The sequence below is a fragment of the Agelaius phoeniceus genome, chromosome 3 (genome assembly GCF_051311805.1).
Source record: "Agelaius phoeniceus isolate bAgePho1 chromosome 3, bAgePho1.hap1, whole genome shotgun sequence".
Taxonomy (NCBI): domain Eukaryota; kingdom Metazoa; phylum Chordata; class Aves; order Passeriformes; family Icteridae; genus Agelaius; species Agelaius phoeniceus.
In genome coordinates this window covers 14320037-14342901 of record NC_135267.1, presented here as the reverse complement: position 1 = coordinate 14342901, position 22865 = coordinate 14320037, and the positions used below count along the sequence as shown (strand labels likewise).

Genomic DNA, 22865 nt, shown 5'->3' with positions numbered 1-22865 from the left:
TGAATAAGCTTTCAAATTTGCCCAACATGATGATTTTGCAAGGCTACATATGAAACTCATTTGTGCTGCCCTCTGAAGTAATTCTGAAAACACCCTGCTCCCATTCATCATTCAACATGCAGGTTTCTTTCACTCACTGTGTTCTAGGATGTACTCTCAGCTAACTAGTGAAAAACCTCTGTAGGAGGTTTTGCTCATTAGAGAAGTGATTTAATGTTAAAGAAATATTTTGCTTTCTATTTTAAAATGTCTTTTTGAATAAATAGTATACAGATTTTCCTGAGATGTGCTTTGAGCTGCTTGGAAAATGAAGAACAGAGCCTTTCACTAAAATTAATGGGAAAGTTCAGTGAAATTTGGATTATACTCCAATGATAAAGAAATCTGAAACAGAAACATCATTAAAAGATACTGGTAATGGAACTGTGAGCTTATTTGTCTGAAAAACAGCTTGCGAGGTAATAAGTAATGAATTACTGCTAAGAAGTACATCTGTCTCTAAAGAGAAAAATGTCTTGTGGAAAGCATTGTACATCTGTACTGATGAAATTATTAAAATGAGTACCTTTGAGATAGGGGTTTATGTCATGAAGATGACCAAGCAAACATTGGATTAGGGGGCTTTTATGGTAATTAAATGATGGACACACAGTAAAGAGACAAATTGTTAATATATGCTAAACACAGAAAATCTAGAAGACCATCTGATTCATTCTATCAGAGAGAAAATATATCTGCTTAATTAAGGGTTGTAATATTGTATGCATGCGTGCAAGCAGTGATAAGGTAGCTAATCTAGCTTTTCCTGAGGTGCACTCTGTCTTTTTAGTGCTTAAATTTTAGCCTTAAGATTCCCCTAATGTTGCTGTTTGTATGGGATTGTTTCTCTGTTGCTGGCACATAACCAATTCCCTGGGAGATAGATGCACCTCCAAACAGCAACTGCTTGTCAGGAAGACAGTTTTTCATACCTGGCTTTAATGCAGACCTTTATTTTACAGACAGGTTTCTCAGAGGCTCACGCTGTCTTATTTTTAATGAATAAAAAAAAAAAGCTGGGTGAGTGGGAAATGCTGTCATGCAGGCGTTCCAGATGAGGCTGGGACAGCATCGCATTTGAATAACCACCCGACGGATCCGTCAAGCTGAGCTGAGACATGCCTCAGCAGTCTCGACTCAAAATCCACCCTCGGATGGAGGGTGAGGCGCAGGAGTGCCCGCAGCCTATGTGTGCCTTGGCTCCTCTCTGCAGTGCTCCTGCCTGGGAGAGCGCTGGCATTGGCAGGGCGCCGTCCCACAGAGGAGCTTAATTGTGCCTTTGCTGTATTGCAGAAACATATGGCTCAACGCCTACAGGAAAGTATCAGGGACAGAATCTTGCAGCAGTAACATAAACATTATTTTGCATGAAGTAAAATCAATATTTGTTGTCTGAGCATCTTCCCAGGGTTTCAAAGCCAAGTGTTGTAACATTTCACTAAGTTTGGGGTATTTGTTTCCATTTGCTTCCCAGTCAACAGCTGTTTTTATGGGGAAGCTGCAATTTTCAGGGTTGTGTTTGTGGACCGCCCCAGGACGGACATACAGACTGGGGAATGCTGACCCATGAGAGGGACCCGGGGGTCCTGGCAAGTTGAACATGAGCCAGTAGTGCCCCAGCAGCCAGGAGGGCCAAGCGTGTCCTCAGAGGCATCAGGCACATCAGCAGCTGGGCAAGGGAGGGGATTGTCCTGCTCTGCTCTGCACTGGGGTGTCCTCACCTTGAGTGCTGGGGGCAGTTTCAGGTGGCACAACACATAAAAGACATTAAGGTATTGGAGAGCTTAATGGCCTCCTCCAAAGGACGGCCATGAGGATGGTGAGGGGTTGGAGCTGAAGCCGTATGAGGAGCTGCTGGGGTCACTTGGTCTGTTTAGCCCAGAGGAGACTGAGAAGAGACCTCACTGCTGTCACAACTTCCTTGTGAGGGGAAGAGGAGGGACAGGCATTGATCTCTCCTCTGTGGTCACCAGTGACAAGACACAAGGGAATGGCCAGAAATTGTGTCAGGGGACGTTTAGGTTGGATATTAGAAAAATGTTCTTCACCCAGAAGAGTGGTTGGGCACTGGAACAGGCTCATCAGGGAAGTGGTCACTGTACCAAGCCTGACAGAGCTTGAGAGGTGTTTGGATGATGCTCTTTGGCACATGGTGTGACTCATGGGGATGGTGCTGTGCAGGGCCATGAGTAGGACTCGATGATCCTTGTGTGTTCCTTTCAACTCAACAAATTCCATGATTCTGTAATACGAATTTTGCTCCTAATCGTTGCCCATATAAAATGTTGGGCTGATGGATATCTGCCCCATAGAAATTCAAGTGCCAAAAATTCAAAGCAAAGCTGGCACCTTCCTTACAAAGCTCTCCCCCTTTTTTTTTTTTTTTTTTCATTTGAGTATATCTCAGTAGGACCAAGGCAGGCTCCCACAAGCTTTGCAGTGGTAAATTTGTATTAGTAGTGACTACTGATCCCAGAGATGTGAATAGTGAAATTGGTGCACATTGCACCAGAATTCATTGTTACTTTCATTTTAAATTTCCATGTCTCAAAAAGACAAACTTCTCGGTATGGAACAGCTTACATGAGTAAGTGAACCTTGATGTGGGTCCCATGGAAGAGGTCAGAGACCTGCTCTTGGTGGTGAACTGTCACCAACAAAGCAGCCAACTGATTTGATTCTCTGTGCTTGAGCCATACATGTTTTCCCAAACAGATTAACACTGATTAGCAATGAATTACCAAGCGCGAAATGAGTTTCTTGGCTTCTAGCCACTGGATGCATAGAAAGAATGTATCTGCAGGAGGAGGAAAATGAGTATCCACGGCTGAATAAAACACTTGGATGTATTTGGTGTTGCAGGCTGTTGCCAGCTCAGAGTAAGAGTGGTCATTGCCAGTTAAATAAAACACCTCTCTCCTTACAGAGAGCATATTGCTTTCTAGAAACAGGATCTTTTAAATAATGTCTGCTTATCTATGGCCTTTGAATATATTTTTTGCTGAATAGGAGCACAGTATTTGAGCACTTCTGTCATGCAGAAGCAATCTGCTCTTCAGACAGCGATGCTTACTTAAAATGCTGATGTTGATGATGCTGAAAACGTGGGTTGAGGGAAAACTCAGGTCCCATCTTGAAGAGGCTTGCTTCTTTAAGAGAAGGTAAAAGATGAGTTAATCACTTAGCAGCAATTTAGAGCACAAGTAAGCAGTTGGAGTACTTTTAAGAGAGATATTAATAAAAACCCACTTGTTTCTGGCAGATGAAAAAGAGGGAAATTGGTCCACCTGATTATGAAGAAGACAATGATCAGTGAGATGGTTGGTCTGTTAGGCTGTGGCCTCTGCTCTGAAATAGAAGGACTCTTGCCTTATTTCACTGATAACAGGTTGAGGGTGTGAGGCTTCTCTTTGCCAGCAGGAACATGCAAACTGCATCCTCAACCCTTCAGCCAGTTCGTGTTAGTAATTCTAAGCAGTTTGATGCTAGGCACAGTATCTCCACAGTTAACAGGTGTATTATTACTTTAATTATCTTTAACTACTAAGCATGCTGTGATACTAGGCATTGAGAGATTCAAATATACAGTAGGTCTGATAAAAACTGTTTGTCTTGAATAGATTCAAATGCTTGGGTTTTTTTGCATAGAAGAGCTAATGTTTGTTATTAGTTTGCTGCTCATAATCTTGGCTATACAGGCTAATTAATTTACCAGCAGTCTTATGGTTGACACCTGAAAAAAAAGTAAAAATATAGATGATGTCCTACATTTGCTTACCAAAAGGAGACTGATATTTTTAAAAGAGAAAAAAACCCCAATATTTTTAACTGTTGTATGAAACTAGATAAAAAGTGGATAAAAACCTAATTCCTATGTGATGAAAAGAAAGGTGAATATTTATTTCTAATTTCTGTAACAGTCTCCGAAGAGAGTACTTGTACTCTAATGAGGAAAAGGAGGGGAAAATGGTTATTCAATACTTTACTTTTTAAAAAAGAATTTTCCTTTTGTCTTTTAGAAGCAGACATTATAACAGAAATCTCACTGAATTGCCTAAATTTCAAACCAAAATTTTCTAGTAAACTAATGAATATAATCTAGCACACATTCACTCATCTCTGTTTCTTCTCTTTATATATTCATTTTCCATGGCTGCCTCCTTTTCCACTTCCCAAATATTTTCCTTTCTTGGTTGTTTTTTTTTCTTTCACCCCCCCCTTTGGTTTGAAGCTGTTCAGAAGTGTGTGTCAGTAGTATTAACTCACATCTTAAAATTCCAGCCTCCTGATGTCTAGTTTTTAAAAGCAATGGACTAATGAGAAAAAGATGCATGGATTCAGCTTTTTATTTATTCCTAGGCTCACTGTGAATCCTAAGCCATGTGATGCACCTGTGTATGCTGGCTTTACTGTAAGATTCTCAGACACTTACTGTACTGGTATGATGTTTCCAGACAAATACATATCTTGCAGGTGTAGCACTGTTTTCTCAGAGGTTTTCTGAAGGGTTATAAAGAGCATCCATTTTGGGCAATGCACCAATGTTCAGATGTTTTTGAGGCATTCAGATATCAGTGGTTAGCCCTCACTTGCCTTTAAGTGAATACATTCCAAGGAATTTGTCATCTCTGTTTTCAGCAATTTTATAAACACAGCCTTGCACAGATCTCTTGGCATAGGAGAGTGTACTTGGAGCAGTGTGTTCATTGAAGATTTTTTTCCACTCTTCAGCCTTGTGTGGATCTTTAACGACCTGCTATATGCTTCCTCTTTCTCTAATCTTCTGAGAGAGTCAGCAGGCACAAACTGTGCTGAGAAAATTATACTATTCCACATTCTGAAACTGTAGGTTTGATTCCAGCCTGTCTGGTGGGACTGCTGCTAAAAGTCAGCATCTAAAGGAGCAGCTCATTTGAATTCTGGATGTATACACAAGTTAATACGAATGTGCTCAGAAACTGAAGGCTGATATATCAAAGCCACCGTTCAACACCACCTCAGGAATGTTCCTAATAGTGCTACCATTTTTTCCTTTCACTTCTGTCAAATTTATCAATGTCTGATGTCACTCTTTCACAAAGAGGCAGCCTATTAATATGTATAAAGTAAAAATAAAAGTTCATCCCTATGCATTAACATTTACTCATGGCAATTATGCCTGAGCTTATTAAATTCATATGTCCCCCTCTTTTTCTTTCTTTGCATTCCAACCCTACAAAAAGTAGTACCAGATCTATCTATTTTTATTATTCTCTATGTGTGTGTACCCCTGTATCTGTATTTTCATGTGCATTATCTATACATCTCTCTCTATATATACTTCAGCACTGAGGACTGAATAAATTTACCCACTTTTTGTATCTTACTGCTCGAGCATTTCCTGAGAAAACTAATGACTGCTTACCTGGAGCTAGACTGAGTTATTAGGCAGGCACATAACTGTACTGCCCCAGGAAGTATACATGAAAGGAGTTGGACCTGGAGCAGGAGTTTGTCCTGCCTCTCCCTCCTCGTTTGTGAAATGAAAAGGCAATTTGCACTTCTCCTTTTTTCACGTGCCTTTTTCTGGTGCCTGTTAATTTTCCTGTGCGTTGGGGCAGCATGTAAGAGGAGGAACCAAGCAGCTTTCACCTCTCAGCCCCTCTCTTGGGGCCACAGTCCCTCTCTCCTGAGCCCAGATCATCCCTGTAGCCTGGGGCTGTCCCTGTGCTAGGCTCTGCCAGAGATGGGGCAATTTGATCTCTGCATAGAGACAGCCATGAGGTTAAATGCTGCATGCTTCCTTGCATGGAATGTTTGCCTAGATTCTCCCCAAGAGGATCATCTCCTTGTCCTTGACCTTTTCTACTTCATGCAGGGTGGGATGGGACTGCATGCCCTCAGTGCCTGGCATTTGGCTGTCCCTCTGTGGCTTTAGGACACAAGGGTGGGTGAAGGGAGAGCGTGCAGAATCTCACAGGGTGTGTGTCAGCACTCTCCCCACCTGCAGCTGGAGGATGCTATGCCACAAGTTGGGGTTTGCACTAGTTTTGGTGGAAACCAACAGTTTAAGCCACTGAATGAGGAACTTTGGTGAGGAGGCCATGTGTAGGGTGAAATTTTGCTGCAAATTCAGGGAGCACCTCAAGGTAGGTTCCCACAAAGGGGTTGTAAATCCAATTCACATTCTTGGATTGATGGAGCCTGCAAACACCCTCCTTCAGCTGGGCTGGCCACTTTCTGAGGGACTGGAGCAGGTGAAGTGAGAAGATGGGGGTCAAAAGACAGAGGGGAGATTATATCTTAATGCTATGCAATTTTCCAGACTGCTCCTCTGGCAGGGATATTACAACACAATTAAATCCCCCTTCATCCCATTCCGGCTCCACACTGGGAACTGAAACCTGCAAATAAATGAGTCTTTGTATGGACTTTAATTTCAGGGATGCAACTGCTTTCCACTCTCTGAGAGGGTGAGATAGAAGAGGAAAGACCAAAGAAGCTAGACTCCTATTCCAAGGAATAAGTTCAAAAAAGAGCTGCTATGGCAGTAATCACCACAAGTACCTAGAGGCTATAGTCAGGGTTGGAAGGATGCTTCTTTGATGTTTTCCTAAAATAAATACAAACATTTTTCACTCTTTTAAGCTGAGTCAACAAAAGAGCAGCTAACTGCTCTGTTAGCTAAAAGATCCCCAGCACTACTTTGGTCACTTTTCTTCTGCCATGGCTTAAATTACAGGTTAAATATTATCTTCATTTGTTCTCTTAGAGATTGACTGGAAATTAGAGGCCAGAGGAGAGAAGGGAAGCAAACCCCGTGGCTTTAAAAAGGACAAGAATTTGGTTCCTGTTGACTTGTCTTCAGTCCTGTCCTGGCAGCAACCTCACTCAATACTTGCATTTTTCATTGCTCAAAGTGCAATAAACAAGCAGCACTCCTTGTCTAGAGGCTTCTCAGAGTGGACTGCCATGTCCTAGACATCACCCCATCACTGGTGACAGCCACACTTGTCTGACACCTTCGTGCTGGTGACTCCTGTTCTGCATTGCCAAGTCCTGTTGGCTTTCCTGCATTCTGACTGAGCACCCTGAGATGCTTCAATCCAGCAGCCAGCTGTCATCAATAATAACTGCATTTACCATAATTAAAATTAGCTTGTTTTCTTCAAAGTAACACTTGTCTATGTGTTTCTGTTCATGAGACTAACAACACAATTAACTTTTATTTTGTCCACATCTGTATATTTACATGGCTGCTGAAGCCCCTGTGAGCTGGGTGATTTATAAGCCCTTTGTGCCACTTGCCTGTCCCACTCAGTAGGAAACTATAACCTAACCCTTTCCCTAATGGCATTAAAAGGTCCAATTAATCAAAAAGGGGGTCAGTTAATATTCTCCACATGTAAGTGCTGAACATCAGAATAATTTGCTCTCTTGTGGTTGGCATCCCATCATTTTGTGGTTTAGTTAAAAAGGAAATTGGCAGGACAACCACAAGTGTACACCATGGGATTGCTCCATGGATTTGGGGCAGCTGTTATATCTGCTGCAGAGAAATGTTTTCTCTGCTGAAAGAGTTTTTTAAAATAAATAGACAAGTTAGTAGGGAGTAAAATTTTCTTTTTGTGGTTTGAGAAACTTTCTTTCTTTTTACTTCAAAGACTTAAGTGGCACGAGGGAATCCCCTAGCAGCCATAGGCCCTGGGAATTAAATTTTCTCCATCTGTTCCCTAGTCCCTGAGCAACACAGCACAAATCCTACTACCATATATCTCTTTAAGCAGCCTCGTGTGGAAAGAGAGAAGCTTGATTAGTGCATGTGCATATGATTGCCAGCCCACATTTAGAAAACTGGCCACTAAGAGAAATGTTGGCTCAATATTCATTACCATCCTGAAGTTCTCTGCACTATACACATGACAAGGTAATATTTCCACTGCAGGAGGCAATGTGGGAAACAAGGGTTGAAATAGTCTTACCTGAAACCAAATCAATTAATTTGCTCTACAGTTCTTAAAAAGGTCCTTCTCTTAATAAAAGGCTGACCAGGCTTCAGGCTATTGTGTTTGACCAGTGCTCTACAGATGACCTGGGACAGTTTACTGGCAGATGCAGTCTTCCTAGGAATGCCTTCTGAATACACCATTTAAATGCTGTTTATAAACTAGTAACTGTGATTTTTCTAACTGAAGTTGTCTTGAAATTTTTTCTTCAGCTGTTCTTTGAATTGGGAATATTTTCTTTCCAGAAAATGCCATTATAAAAGTAAGTTACTTTGTTCTTTCAGCTTTCTGGTGAGTAATTAAAATAGGCTCTTCATCTATTTGTGTGTTTTCTGTCTGAAGCTGCCATGAACTTATGGCAGGTTTACATCCCGGGCTGTTTTGTCTATGTCTAAATGCTAATGTTTCATTTTGTTTAACAAGCCACTGGTGTTTTTCTGGAGCTGAGACCTTTCTGTAACACTCAGTTTCAAGAGGTCTGGCCTTGCTTATGGCTGAATATGGTCATTTTGTATCTGACTGAGACCATTTGGCACAGTGGTGGTTTAATTTTAAGATTTTTGGTAATTGTTTAGAAAAAGCTTTCGGGATATGCCTACATCCTCTGTTCCTTATTCACTCAGCTGCTCTTTCTCAATCACCTTTGAATTCCTATAATGTGATCCATGTGTGTAGACTATGTTTTATGGATGAAACGGATTGGCAAATTAAGCTACCTGGCTATGGAATTCAATTCCTTGAAGTGCAGTTCTGTGTCTTTCATTCCAGTGCAGAAAGGGGAAATTTATAACAGACATTAATAGATTTGAGATATTGCAGGGCAGATATTTTTTTATATGAGGTGCCCTAATAATGAAGAGTTTCAAAAAGGCCATTTTTGCAGAATTCATGATTGTTGTCTGGACACAGCTCAGACTAACATTTGTTTAATTTCTTTAACATTTGGGGTTCTTTTAGGGATATGGCCGAAAAATAAAAAATGAACTTCATAAACAACCATTAGAAATTGAGGATCTGAAGTTGTTTGTACAACATTTTTCAAAGGGCCTAATTTGTGAATTTTTAAATTAGTAAATATCATTACTCTAATTTTGATCAAGAATGGGATTGTCAAATGGTATAAATTGGTTATAAATAACTTTCATATGCAACTGTCTGTACACCAAAATAAAAAAAAATACTTGTTATATTTTATTACACCAATTTTTATTTTAAAAGTTAATTTAAAATTAAAACAGTGTGGTCTTCTAATCAATGCAACATATGTATGGCTATTTTCAGGTAAATCCTGTGCTGGAAAATAACCAAAATACCAGTGATTGTAATTATACACTACTTTTGTCTACAAGTTATTTAGCAGATATATGGCTGGACAACTTTCTGTCAGATGGATATTCAGAGTGGAGAAGGTGGAGACCTTATTGCAGTCTCCAGCTTCCTCAGGAGGGAAAGCAGAGGGACAGGCACTGATGTCTCCTCTGGTGACCAATATAGGGACCCAAGGGAATGTCCTGAAGCTGTGCCAGGGAGGTTTAGGCTGGATATTAGGAAAAGATTTTTCACCCAGAGGGAAGCTGGGCACTGGAACAGGGTCCTAAGGGCAGTGGTCACAGGGACCAAGCCTGACAGAATTCAAGAAGCATTTAAACAATGCTCTGAGGCATGTAGTGTGCTTCTTGGGGTGTCTCGTGCAGAGCCAGGAGTTGGACTTTAATTGTCTTTGTGTGTTCCCTCCAACTCAGCATATTCCTTATTTTATGATTCCATTCAAATTTTCTGTCTTTTTTTTGGTCTGTTACTTCTCTCAATGACAATCTAGCAACCTTTTCCTGAGTGAAAACCAACATATCCATGCTCATCATAATTAGTAGCAGAACTGTAGTGTCTTTGATCTCCAAGAGCTGAAAGCAGCCCACTGTGCTAAACACTATACAGACACTGCACAGGTGCAAATGTAGCTCTAGAAGGAGCATCCTCACTTGCTCCAAGCAAGTTTAGATCTGGACACTGGCTAAACAAACCATCATCAGACTCTCTCTCCTTTTCTGATAAAGTGAACATCAGTGTCTCAAAAATTCATTGTGACTCAGCTGTCCGGTTCTGCAGTGCCTGAGGGGTGACACTGGACCTCACCCAGGCCATTGGTGGCAGCTCTACTGGCCTTGAAATCATCAAGAAAAATATGTTCATTCCTTATGAAACTAGCTGTTTCTTGATTTTCCGGCCTCTTTCCCTCAAAATTTTCAATGAGTTTGTAAAAGAAGATGGCAATAAAAAACACTTGGATGGATTGTTCTAGTAATAGCTTGTAATATGTTTAATGATTCTTTTCATTTACTGAATAGCATTTAAGGTAAAATCTCATTCCAGACATACACAGTTCTGCTCTTAGTGCTGTTTCTATTTTACAGCAAGTTCTTCTTGTAACAAGATCTATTTTATGAGGGTAGCTTCATAAAAGAAGATATGTTTTCATTTGCAGTTTGTTAAATTATGGCAGTTTCTGTATTTCTGTATCTAACTGCTAAGGAATGGCAGCCTTTTATTTGGCTACAGTTTTAGATAAATACATTATTTATAAAAATAAACATTTCTCCTTATAATGTATCAGGAAATAGTTTGCATAATCCCCAACTTCTTGCAGAAATACAAACATGATTCATTTCCTTTTCACAGGTTTTGATGGAGTAAGAACATAAGAAAGCTGATTCAAAATACACCCTCTGAGGCCAAACTTGACCTCTTCTCAAACACTTCTGCTAGGCTCAAAGAGGCTGATCCACAGGGATCGATGTCAAAGGAAGGTGCTCAGGGTCCAGGGTCTGGGATGCTGAATATGGCACTTTTTCAAGGTGAAACAGCAACACAGAAGGAAGATATTTTTAAAGTAAAAGTACTTGCCTGATTCTCCTGTCACTGCTCAATGACATGCATTTATGTATACTATTTAAAGCTGTGTTAAATGCAAAAATATGTGTAGTCTATGACACTCAGCTCAACTGATATTAAAAGATCCAGGTCTGTGGTAGTCATTTAACTTGCTCTTTAAGACTTTTGCAACTGTTTCATATTTTCTGTGCCTTTTTAGTGTGTGAGATGAAAGCTGGATTGTGGTGATAGCTCAGAGTTATCCTTTTTTTTTCTCTTCCCCTTCTCCTTCCTCCTCCCTCACCTTCCTCTGCCCCCTATCTCTTCCCTCCACTTCCCTTCTCTTCCCACTTTTTAAAAGAAAGGACGACTGGTTATTTTCATTATTATTTTATGGAGCAGTGGCCGGTGAAAAGTGAAACGCCCAGGCTAGATAAGTGTCCAGCCAACCTCCAGCCAGTAAGGCACTTCCCCAACCCGGAGTCAGGGCTTTGTGCCCAAAGCGATGTCAGGCCTTGCGGACGTGTGGCCGCAGTAAAGAGCTCCGAAGTCGCAGGATGAAATGAAGAGGCGACCCTCAGTTTCTTCGGGGGGGTGGTTTTAATGGTAGGGAAACGTGCAGGTTCGGTGGAAGAAGCTGAGAGCCCCGAGGCAGGGAAAAAGCCTCGGTTTTACAGAGGGTGGGAGGGGGGAAAGATAGCAAATCAGAGAGGGATACATTAAGGATTGGCATGATCGGAGAACCCATCAAACACAGTTGCGGGAGGGACCCTGGCCCCTAACCCAATCACTCGACACCCTGGCCCGAACTCTCTAGAAAAAGAGGCAGGGGTGTCGAGTGACAGGCAGGCTGCCAGGGGTGGGGAACAAGAAAGATACATTTGGTAACCAAGACAACTGGGGAGGGGTTTGGGGATTGACACAAACTGGTAACAGGGCAGGACTTTCTGAGAGAACAATGGAGGGAAAACTGAACAAGCATAAAACACACCACAACATCTCCCCCTTTTTCGTTTAAAAATAAAGGAACTGTAAGGGCAAACACTGTTCAAAATGAAGTTTCAGCCTGCTCCGCGTCGCTAGAAACCGAGCTGGAGTCTTCAGGATCGGAGTTTTCTGATGAAGCAGTGTCAACTCTTTCTCCTTCTTCTTCTGAGACTTCCGCTCGGCTGACGTCTGGGACATTGATGGTCCTGGATATAAGTCTCTTTACGAGTCCCCAGACTACGGAGCAGGCGATCAAAACAATAAGTAAAACTAAAAGGGTGGAAAGTATAGTTTTCAGGATGGACTCAGCCCAGCTTGACAGGCCCCATCTTTGAAAGAGGTCCCCCAGCCAGTCTGATGTCTGTTGTTTTATTTGGTGGACAAGGCCTTGCACTTTATCTACGGCCACCCTCGCGTCTTCGGCCCGAGATGACAAGTTGAGGCAGCAGAGGCCCTCAAACTCCTCGCAGCGGTGGTGATGCAGTAAAAGCAAGAAGTCAATTGCCGCGCGGTTTTGGAGGGTCGCCTTCCTTGTAATTTCCTCGTCTGTGAGGAGGTCTGATAGCGTTGCTGACATTAAATTGGCTTGCTTAGCTACCCAACACTCAAGGTGGGCCAATTCACCTAGAGACTTGGCCACAGACACCCAGGGCAAAAACAGGGTGAGGGCTACAGTTTTTGGTTTCGACCAATGTTCAATTTGGGAGTCACAACCCGGGTCGAGATCTTTGAGATCTCTTTTGGAGCGGGCCGAATTCGGTTGTGCTCTTTTCATTTTCCAATCGCGAATTTGGGTAATGTTGGGTGTAAGCATCGACAGCCGCCCAAAAGTGCAGATACCTCCGGCCAGACGAGCGGGGATGCCAGCCCAAGCTCGGTCTCCGCAAATGAAAAAGATACTTCGAGGCAGGGACAGCGGTTGGCTACCCAGGGTGGAAGCAAGTGGCATCTGGATGGTCATTTGACACCACTGGGCAGCTTTGTACTCGGGCCTTGATGGTTTGATCCACGAGTACCTGCTGTCCCAAGGGTTAGGGGCGAACTGAAACCAAATACAGAGGGAAGCATTGGCTGAGCCGAGCAAATCAAGCTCTGGAGGTTCAGAGCTCAAAGGGACCAGCCCCTTGACTCCTTCTCCCCAGGCATTTTGTGCATTGATTTTTAGCGGAGGGGTCTTGGATAAGAGGGAGGTAAGGGAAGTATTGAAAGGGGAGGGAAATTCATTAAGGGAGAGAGGGATCTCCACAAGGCATGACGACATAGGGTCTTCTGCTGAGCCCATATCTAAACATATGTGTTCTTGGCCGAGGGCACTCGCGAGGGTGCGCCAAACGTTGGCCTTGGGCTGAGGGACGATCCATGGGCCCACTGATGGCATCAGGGTCCAGATGAGGACGGCTGTCAAGCGGGCTAAGATGTAGACACGTTCCATTGGGGGAAAACTAAAAACAAACAAGAGACAGACATAAGGAATGACTCTGAATCAGGTCCTGCCCGGGGCAGGGAGAGGGTTAAACTGGGAGTGGCTCCATCCCTGGGAGCTTCCGCCGCCGCCGCCAACATGCTTCCGTGACCTGTTCTACGTTTTCTGTTCTCAGAGTCTTCCCAGGGCGGAAGGGCTTGACCCACTTAGCGGGGATCCATCTCGGACCTGAGGGGGTGGACACGCAAGCGTATCCCCTTCCCCAAGTCACTAGATCGAAAGGCCCCTCCGTTTTCCAGGTCTCCGGATCCTTAATCAGGACAGGAGGCCTGGCCCTGGCCTGCAGCTGCTCATGTCTCCCGAAATGTCGCACAATAGGCGGATTGAGATTTTCGAAAGAACAGTTTAGGAAGTTAATGGTAAAAAGCGCCTTCGCGAGACGGATATGGGGGGACTCCACCTTCACAGCCACTCGCTGTTGTTCTAAAACTCTCTTTAGGCTCTGGTGGGTCCTCTCCACCACGGCTTGGCCTGTCGGGGAATAGGGGATGCCGGTCTTATGCTCTATTCCCCATTGTTGCAGGAAGCTTCGCAGCTCCCTGGATTTATACGCCGGGCCATTGTCTGTTTTCAGGACCTTGGGGATGCCCAGGACAGCAAACGCTTGAACTAGGTGTTTTTCACAATCTGCTGCCTTTTCCCCTGTGTGGGCAGAGGCATAGACTGCGCAGGAGAAGGTATCCACTGAGACATGTACGAATTGCAGACGGCCAAAGGCAGGGATGTGGGTAACATCCATCTGCCACACCTCGCAACTAGATAGACCTCTGGGGTTAGCTCCCAAGGGTATTGTTGGGAGCTGGTGGGACTGGCATTGAGGACATGTAGCTACGATCGCCTTGGCCTGTTCGCGTGTAAGATGGAATTGTCGAACAAGGCCAGGGGCGTTCTGATGAAATTGCTGGTGGCTGATCTTGGCCTGACTGAACAGATCAGGGAGTGGGGCAGCTTGAACAGGAGCGGCAAGGGCGTCAGCACGCCTATTGCCTTCCGCAATAAACCCAGGCAAATCGGTATGTGACCTGACATGCATCACATAAAAGGGTTGCTCTCGGTGGGAGACTAAGTTCACAAGCTTAGAGAGCAAGTTAAACAAAGGGATGTTTGATACCTCCTGTAAAATTGCATTTTCGGCTCTGGAAACTACACCCGCGACATAGGCTGAATCAGTGACCAAATTGAATGGTTCAGAGAACCTCTCAAAGGCTCTGACGACTGCGTCCAACTCAGCAACTTGAGGTGAACCTTCCACCTCTGTGACATCTGCCTCCCACCGCTGAGTCTGAGGATCCTTCCAAGTCATCACTGACTTGTGGGATGCTCCAGACGCGTCTGTAAAAACTGTCAAAGCCTTCAGAGGAGTTCTACTCTGAACTGATTTTAGAGACAATGTGAATTCCTGATTGAATAATTTGTGGGCCGGCTGATCTACTGCGATTTGGCCGGTGTAGCTGTCCAAAGCCAGTTGAAGCATCTCATTTGTTTCCAGAAGGTTATCAATCATCTTTCTTTTTAGATGGCCTGAATCGAATTTTAAAGGAATATGGATGCAGTCAAAGTCACAACTTGCCAACTCTCTGATCCGCGATCTAGCCTTTCTGATCAATTCTGCCACCAGCTCGGCTGGCTGCGTCATCCTTTTGGACCTGTGATGGCTGAGGAACACCCACTCTATGATTAAGAGGGGATCCCCCGAGCCCCGGTCCTTGCCCTTGATGGAATCGTCCCACTGGAAAATCACCCCATGGAGGTGTGGCAGCTTACCTAGAACAATGAATTTAAATGGCAGACCCAGGTGATATCTGTGGGCCTGCCTGGCCGAGATGGAGTTTTGGATCTTCTCCAGCGCTGTCTGGGCCTCTGGGGTAAGGGACCTTGGAGAACTAAGCTCTTCTCCCCCTTTCAATAAATTGAAAAGGGGGGCTAGGTCTTCTGTTGGAATGCCTAGCCAAGGCCTTACCCAATTCAAGGACCCACACAGCTGGTGGACATCTGCCAGGTTTTTGATGTTAGTTTTAATAGCCAATTTTTGCGGAACAATGGTCCGCTTCGTTATTTCCAGGCCCAGGTACTTCCAGGGTGGCATCTGTTGAATCTTATCTTGCTGGAGCTCGAACCCTGCAACAACCAATGCATCGATTGTTAGGTCAAGCGCGTGGGTAAGTAGGTCGTTGGTCGGAGCGCACACTAGAATGTCATCCATATAATGGTAAATGATGGTGTCTTTGGTGGCTGCACGTACTGGGGACAGCAAGGAGGCGACGTACCATTGGCAGATCATTGGGCTGGCCTTCAGGCCTTGCGGAAGGACTCGCCAATGATAGCGCTTGCTTGGGGCTTCACGGTTGATGGCAGGAACCGTGAAGGCGAAACGCGGAGCATCATCCGGGTGTAAGGGAATTTGGAAAAAGCAATCTTTTATGTCAATTACGACCAAATTCCAATTTTGGGGGAGCATCGTTGGGGACGGCATCCCTGGTTGGAGAGGCCCCATATCTTCAATGATGTTGTTAATTTGGCGGAGGTCGTGAAGGAGCCGCCACTTATCTTTGTTGGGCTTTTTGATAACGAACACTGGGGAGTTCCACTCTGACATGGTCTCCACCAGGTTGCCCTTGAGTAGCTGCTCCTTAACAAGCTCATTGAGCGCCGCTAATTTTTGCTTGTTGAGCGGCCACTGCACTACCTGCACTGGTTTATCTGATTTCCAATTCAGTTTCCAGGTAGGGCGCTCATCAGTGACCGCTGCCCGAAAAACCTGGGGAGCTGCTGGGAGGTCAATTCGGGCTCCCCACTGGGCCAAGAGGTCTCTCCCCCACAGGGGTTCCGTGTAATCTAATACGAATGGGCGCACTGAAGCCAATTGCCCATCTGGCCCCGTAATTTGTACGACGCTCTTAGACTGGCGTGCCAATTGTAAACCCCCGACACCTCGGACGTGGCCAGGCGCGTTTTGCAATTCCCAATGTGACGGCCATTCCCGGGAAGGAATGATTGTCACATCTGCTCCAGTGTCCAACAAGCCTTTAAGAGGCTTGCCCTCTCCCCCTTTCGAGATATGACAGGTGACATGAGGCCTTTCCCGCCCCAGGACCTGGGCCCAAGCTACTGTTGGATTTTGGAGTTCAGCCGCAGGAAACCCCAGGGCCCAAGTCATTTCGGGAACAGGGATCGCTTGCGCAATCACCTGTCCCTTGGGCAGGAAAGTGGGGGGTTGGACACAGTGCAGCCCCACGGCGAACAGTCCCGAGTCAGATGGCAGAAGACCTGGAATTATGTTCACCTCTAAAGGTGTGTGCTTAGTGTCTCCGACAACGACGTACTTACACCTTATCCGCCCCCAGTTTCCTGGGCATTCCGGGCTGACTGACACGAGTTGAAAATCGGAGTTCTTAAGATGTAGTGGCTCCGTCAGCTGCAGCCGGAAGGGTCTGAAAGCAGAAAAGGTAGTTAGCACGGGTCTAGGTTGGAGACATGCAACATGTGACAAGTCCGGTGAGAATATGTCTTGTTTGGCAGGCGGCGGTCCCTGAGATCTCCCCTCCCTGCGTGGTGTTAGTTGTCCCGCCTTATTTTTATCATGGCGCAGGGGGGAACTGCGCTCAGATGTTAGTTTTTTGCCTGGGTTTTCCCCAGGAGTCCCTGCCCCTTTTTGAATTCATAAAACTCCCGCCGCAGCGGGCAGTCGGGCATCCAATGCCCGAGCTTTCCGCACAGATGGCAGGGTGATTTGGCGGCGGAAGGACCGGGAGCAGGCGAGCGGCAGGTGGCTTCAGAGAAGGTGTTTTCAGGCGCCTCTTCTGCGGCGCTGACTCGGGGTGGCAGCTGTTTTCTTTTCTCTCCCTCCCTAGATGGCATGATTAGGACCTTCCGGGTGCAGACTTCGAGCATATCGTGCAGCGAGGGGGGTGGGTGCATCGGGAGGCTGAGGATGGCGTCCCTACACGCAGAGTTTGCATTCGTGGACGCTACTTCCTTCAGGATATGTTCCCGGGCAACCTCGTCCGCCACTTGCTGCTCGACAGCTTTTCGAAGACGCTCGACAAAATCGAGGAAAGATTCCTCGGCGCCCTGAAAGATTCTGGAAAAAGAAAGGAGAGGAGCCGCCCCCGGCAGCGCCAGGAACGCCTTCTCGGCTGCCCGCGCTGACTCCCGGAGTGCTTCCTGGGGGATGGCACTCGCCTGCGAGTGCCCATCTGCCCAGTTGCCGGTCCCTAGGAGCTGATCAATGGCCAGGACATTGCCTGTTAGGTCCAGCCCCGTGTGGGGCTGTTCCCACAGGCTCGGGAGGGCCTCCGTCACTCCCCTCTTCCAGGCTGCCTCCCACATAGCCCGCTCGGTGGGATTGAGCAGGCACGTGAAGAGGCGCCGGATATCATAGGGGGTGACATCAGCTTCGGTAAGTGTTGCCTGCAACACTCCCCGAAAGTATTCGCTGTCCCGGCCGTAATCTTTCTGTGCCTTGCACAGCTCCTTGATTTGTGAATGGTGTAAGGGGACCCACTGGCGACGCACCCCACCATCTCCCTCTGGATGGTAAACAACCGGGGCTGCGGATGGTATCGCAGCAGACCCCGGTTCCCGGTTCCCAACTGCTGCCCCCCCCCCGGAACCCAAAGCGCGGGAGCCGGCAGGGAGAGCGTGGGAACCGGGAGAGGAGGAGGTAGGGGCGTGGCTGGGAACTTGAGCAGGGCAATCCGATATCGAGGGACCCTCCCAGGAGGCGGAGACAAGGGGTGGAACCTTTTGACTGGCAGGGGGTGGAGAGATGGGAGGTGGTATGGGAGGGACTGAGGGAGGAGCTATGGGCGGGGATGTGGGAGGAGAAAGGGGAGGGACTACTGAAGAGGTTTCTGGAAAGGAGGAGGGACCAGGAGGGGGGAAGGACGAGGGGGTAGAACATTGGGAGTGGCCGAATGGCAGGAAGGGGTTGGGGCTTGGGAAGAAAGGATTCTGGGGAGAAGAAGAGGGCTTTCCCGCCATTTCAGCCATGTGGTCGCCTCCATCTTGGGCCCCATAGGAGCCATTTTGGGGAATTGGAGGCGACTGGGAGCAAACTGGGGACTTAGAACTTAGGGTTTTGGATTTTGGGGTTTTAGAAACTGAGGACCTGGGGACGGGAACAGGGGAGGTAGGGGAAGACGAGGAGCCCCTAAGAGACTGGCCAGGACTCTTAGGGCGGGGGGGCCGAGGATTTTGAAGGGGGCTAGGGGACGAATGTTCACCCTGCGCGGGGCTGGAGCGCGCTGCACCCTTCAGAATCCCGGTTTTACGTTTATGGGGACGGGAAGAAGGGTTAGGGGTAGAGGGAGAGGCAGAAGAACTGGGGCACGAACTAAAACTGACCGAAGGTTTTTCTGAGTTTCCTCCTGCTTTCAGGATAGATCGAATTTGTGAAATCCAAAACGCTAACGGGGAAAGCGAGGTGTCTCCTGATCTAATCAAGTTTGATAACTTGGCATTTGCCCTCTGCCAAAAGGCAGGATCTTTAATTTGATCGGGGGAGACTTCGGGAAACTCAGAAAAAAGCCATCGGATTAATTTTTTAACTTCCTTTTTATCAACGGAACAACCCCCCCCAACTAGGATACCCACAACTTGGTAAAACAGCCCCTTCTGAGCTGCCGAGAGCGAAAACTTTGCACCCATCGCTCGATGTTATAAGTGGCAGCTGCGGTAAAGCCCCCCCCGTTCCAGTAAACGCGAAAGAAAAAAAAAATAAGGGTGCCCACCCCCGGCCCCTGTCTAGAGAAAAAGAAGGGTGGTGACGAAACACCAATAGAGGGGAAGGCGACAGGGAGAGTAGCAGAATACTCACGAAGTCCGGAGGCGACAAACGAAAAGCTGGAACGAGGGGTTTCCTGCGACAGGACGACTCCCAGGTGCAAGGAGCTGCCGTCCAGGGTCCCCGGGGAGCGCTACCTCGCGAACAAGGTCTGCTCGACCACAGGGTAGTTCCGCGACCGCTGGGATTCTTGAAATCCCGTCCGTGGGGTCCACGAATCCGAGAAAAAGGGGGGGCCCCGCGCCGGGCGCCAAAACTGGAGCAGTGGCCGGTGAAAAGTGAAACGCCCAGGCTAGATAAGTGTCCAGCCAACCTCCAGCCAGTAAGGCACTTCCCCAACCCGGAGTCAGGGCTTTGTGCCCAAAGCGATGTCAGGCCTTGCGGACGTGTGGCCGCAGTAAAGAGCTCCGAAGTCGCAGGATGAAATGAAGAGGCGACCCTCAGTTTCTTCGGGGGGGTGGTTTTAATGGTAGGGAAACGTGCAGGTTCGGTGGAAGAAGCTGAGAGCCCCGAGGCAGGGAAAAAGCCTCGGTTTTACAGAGGGTGGGAGGGGGGAAAGATAGCAAATCAGAGAGGGATACATTAAGGATTGGCATGATCGGAGAACCCATCAAACACAGTTGCGGGAGGGACCCTGGCCCCTAACCCAATCACTCGACACCCTGGCCCGAACTCTCTAGAAAAAGAGGCAGGGGTGTCGAGTGACAGGCAGGCTGCCAGGGGTGGGGAACAAGAAAGATACATTTGGTAACCAAGACAACTGGGGAGGGGTTTGGGGATTGACACAAACTGGTAACAGGGCAGGACTTTCTGAGAGAACAATGGAGGGAAAACTGAACAAGCATAAAACACACCACAACAATTTTATACCAACACTGAGTTGAAAACATTTGTAGTTGTTTAAGTACTTAAGGAGGATCTGCTTCTTACCTCCGGGTAAGACAGTAAATTCTTCCATGTGTTGACTTCATCTGTTATCCCTACCCATTTTCCACATGCCTGAGGGATATTTACTCAGACAGACTCTCTGTACTAGAGAAATCTCCAGCGAAGGTCAGCCAGAGAAGCAGCGCTTACTCAGGAGCGATGTGATGGGTGTGTATGTGTGAAAGGCAGGTCAGTGACATGTGCTGAGGAAGGAAAGTGGGAGCAGCCCTTTCCTCTTCAGCTCCCTCATGAGAGTAACCCTGGCTTCAGAACTCAAGAGCCTCCCTTGCTCTGCCATCTGCACTCCAAGCAGCACTGAGAGCGAGTCCTCCTCAAAACCTGATTCAAGGTCTTCATTCTCCAAACCTTTGAAACCCTAGTTTTTGCTAATTGAAAGAGTAAAAGCGGGGCCAAATCATGCAATGGGGGATGAGCTATCTGGTGTGTTCACTCAAATGCTATGGTGCAGACCCAGAGTTTGGCATCCAGTAAGGGGTCTACAGACTGAGGACCCCTGGGGCTTGCATCTGTGCTTCAATTCTCTCCTGATGTTTTGCCTTTTCCTCCCTGAACCAGATGTCAAATTCAGCTGGCAGGTGAACATGAACCCCTACACAATGTACATGTGATATGTACAGTCACAAGGTGGGGGGCAAGCTGCAAAGGTGAACATATGAGTTTGTTTTTATGGGGAGGAGGGAACCTGACATATGGAGAATTTTTGCAAATTGCGTAAGTGACTTTGAACAAATGAGATTTGCCTTTCCCCATGACCTCTGAGTGCTAGGAAAGCTCTCCCCAGCCACAAAGCTCAATAATCAAATGTCAGTCCTTCCCTTAGAACTAATTCCCCTTAACAGGGTTGTAGATGTGAATAGCCTCACTGGGATCAAAGGAGTTACTTACCTGCATGCAGTGTCAGGCACACACATTTGCAGGATCAGGCCCTCCAGGCACACAGCAGCTTTCATTGCCCTGCGTGTTGCTAAGTCACAATCTGATGTCAATTAAGGAAAGTGAAGAGAAGCATATGCTTACATGGCAAGAGTGCTGCAGAATGTTTTAAAGTGTGAAAGGTTTAAATCACATCAAGGCTATAAAAATCAGCTTTGTTTATGGACTGGTGCAGAGACCTATTGTACTTTGTATCGATCAATCCATTGAACACCTGGTTCAAAATGTTCAATTGAAAGCTGGGGAAAAGTGCTAAATTGAACAATCTAAGTAACCTGTGAACCTGACAGTCATAAATCAATGGAGATGTTACACACAGTTAACCCTAACCAGTTAGCAAGTTGTACCAATTATTCACTGTGTTACCTGGTTAGGAGCTAGTTCACCGTTTCAGAATTGTACTAATACAGAAAACATCTTTGTGCTGAATGACCCTCAGTAAACAGTACCAGGTTCACTGAAGACTTTCTCTCCTGCATCTGGGCTGGAAGAACCTTGCCTGAATATCAGTTTGGAAAAGAGGATATTTGAAATGAAGAGACAGGTTTACAAAAACTGCTAAATTTGGGGGGCTTAAAAAGTGTGGCTACAAAAGATGAAGGATCCACTTTTCAAATGTGCTTTATTCTATGGGGAAGGTTATTCACACCTGTATGGGCTCTGACAGACACTGACTTTTCTGATGCCAGTGCTGTTTGCTATTTTTGTTCACAGGTTCTTTGCAGCCTTCGAAGAACTTTGATTTGCTGGCCCACCTTGTCTTTTATATGCCTGGCAACATTTGCCTTTTTTTTTTTTTTTTTGCTTCCTAAGGCCAGTAAATATGCTGAATTTTTCAGGAAGGCTTATGAGAACTTCTTGTTTCTGCTAAACCATTTTGCTTAGGGTGAATTGCATACACACCCCTAGCCCTCTATCAGATTTTACATTATTTTATCATTTCAGCTCAGACTAAAAGGGCTTCAATCACCTGGGTTACACATATAACTTAAAAAAATAAAACTGGTGAGATATTTGCACTTTTTTTTTTCCTGTCCTTCTTGGGACATCTGAGACTTAGCAAAAAGCAATATCCACGGTTTGGAATTTTCCTCAGCCAGCTTTTTTAAACCTCTAGGTTGTAAATCCTACTGGTCTACTGATTTAAATTGCTATTTAACATTCTCCTGATTTACTGGAATGAACAGCATTGCATTGTCCTCTTATAGGAGAACTGATTTTGTCTGTTTTTTCTTCCAAGAGAGATCAGATTTATTTACAGAATATACAAATTTTTGCATATATTATTAAGATGGCTACAGTTGTGTGTAGTCAAGACCATAAATCTTTCTTGTTATCCTTAACTCTGATGAAAAACCTTCTTGCTTCCATCCTTATCAATTTTCTGTAGTTCTTATCTCCTGTCTAATTCATATTCTAATAAATGCCTTTTTTTTGGTGTAATTATTTTGATTTACATAGCTGTTTCACTTTTATGCAAGTCAACATTTAGTCCAGCTTTGACTCTTTTTTTCAAACCTCTGGTAAAATGTTTTTAAACACTTTCCAGTTATTATCCACATTTCCTGTCTAATTTCTTTCTCCCAAATGATTTAGCTCATAATTGTTTTCAGCTTTGCAAAATTGGCTCTTGCAATCCATCAAATATACATATTACTGCTCCAGACTTAATTCTGATTGTATATAACAAACAGAAGCAAATCATGATCACTTTTATCTAAACTAGTGCTGATTCCTTAAGTCTACATCTATGATATTTTATTTTCATCTATAAGGATAAAATAATGTGATACAGCTTTCCAAAAGTATTGGATGCAGCACTTTTTAAGGAACTTAT

General features: G+C 45.6%; 1 long non-coding RNA gene across 4 annotated transcripts in view; it reads left to right on the top strand.

Moving 5' to 3' along the window:
- LOC143693501 (uncharacterized) overlaps positions 1-10281 on the top strand; it is a 146160-nt gene extending 135879 nt beyond the window's left edge. For 3 of the 4 annotated variants that reach the window (XR_013181223.1, XR_013181224.1, XR_013181222.1), the window contains one exon: positions 6791-10281. This is a non-coding gene — a long non-coding RNA (uncharacterized LOC143693501). Of the gene's footprint in view, positions 1-273; positions 6758-6790 lie in introns of those variants that run through there. The other variant, XR_013181225.1, reaches the window with a different exon arrangement.
- The last annotated feature ends 12584 nt before the right edge of the window (positions 10282-22865 follow it).